The sequence below is a fragment of the Sinocyclocheilus rhinocerous genome, unplaced genomic scaffold (genome assembly GCF_001515625.1).
Source record: "Sinocyclocheilus rhinocerous isolate Xijiao unplaced genomic scaffold, SAMN03320098_v1.1 scaffold180, whole genome shotgun sequence".
In the NCBI taxonomy this organism is placed as follows: domain Eukaryota; kingdom Metazoa; phylum Chordata; class Actinopteri; order Cypriniformes; family Cyprinidae; genus Sinocyclocheilus; species Sinocyclocheilus rhinocerous.
The window spans coordinates 52,260-53,125 of record NW_015657493.1 but is presented as its reverse complement, the minus strand read 5'-3'; the positions used below and the strand labels follow the sequence as shown (position 1 = coordinate 53,125).

Below are 866 nucleotides of genomic sequence, written 5' to 3'. Positions count from 1 at the left end.
TGTCTAACAGACATTTCTTGCTGGATGAAGGACCATCACCTTCAACTCAACCTGGCTAAGACAGAACTGCTTGTGGTTTCAACAAACCCATCTCTTTATCAAAATTTCACCATCCAGTTAGGCTCACCAACCATAACTCCTTCAAAAACAGCTAGAAACCTTGGAGTTGTGATTGATAAGTACTGGAAGCTTGTGACACTAATACAAATTCCTTGTATGTGCAAACATACTTGGCAATAAAGCTCTTTCTGACTTCTGATATGCGTGTGGATACCAATAGCTGCTCGCATAAAATTCAAGACATTAATGTTTGCTCTGCACCCCTTTACCTAAATTCATTACTTCAGACTTATGTGCCTCTAGAAGCTTGCGTTCTGCAAGTGAACGTCGCTTTATTGTGCCATCTCAAAGAGGCACAAAATCACTTTCACAGACCTTTACATTAACTGTTCCCTCCTGGTGGAATGACCTGCCCAACTCAATCCGAGCAGCTGAGTCCTTAGCCATCTTCAAGAAACGGCTAAAGATGCATCTCTTCCATCTACATGTGACCTTCTAACACTAACACTCTCTATTCTAATTCTATTTATCTACTTCTTGCCTTTCTATTTATAAAAAAATAAAAATAAACACTTTCTACAGTGCCTTGCGAAAGTATTCAAACCCCTTTATTTTTTCACGTTTTGCAATGTTGCTGCCTTGTTAAACTGCTTTAAATTACTTTTTTCCCCACATTAATCTACACTCCATACACCATATTGACAAAGCAAAAACACAATTGTCACAACTTCATAAATTTATTAAAAATTTAAAAAAAAACTGAAATAAGTACATTGCATAAGTATTCAACTAAATATTAACTGAAG

At 36.6% G+C, this 866-nt stretch overlaps 1 protein-coding gene across 1 annotated transcript in view; it reads right to left on the bottom strand.

Moving 5' to 3' along the window:
* The window catches only part of LOC107721127 (gastrula zinc finger protein XlCGF8.2DB-like), a 6,508-nt gene that overhangs the window by 2,242 nt on the left and 3,400 nt on the right, over positions 1–866 (bottom strand). The window lies entirely within an intron of this gene.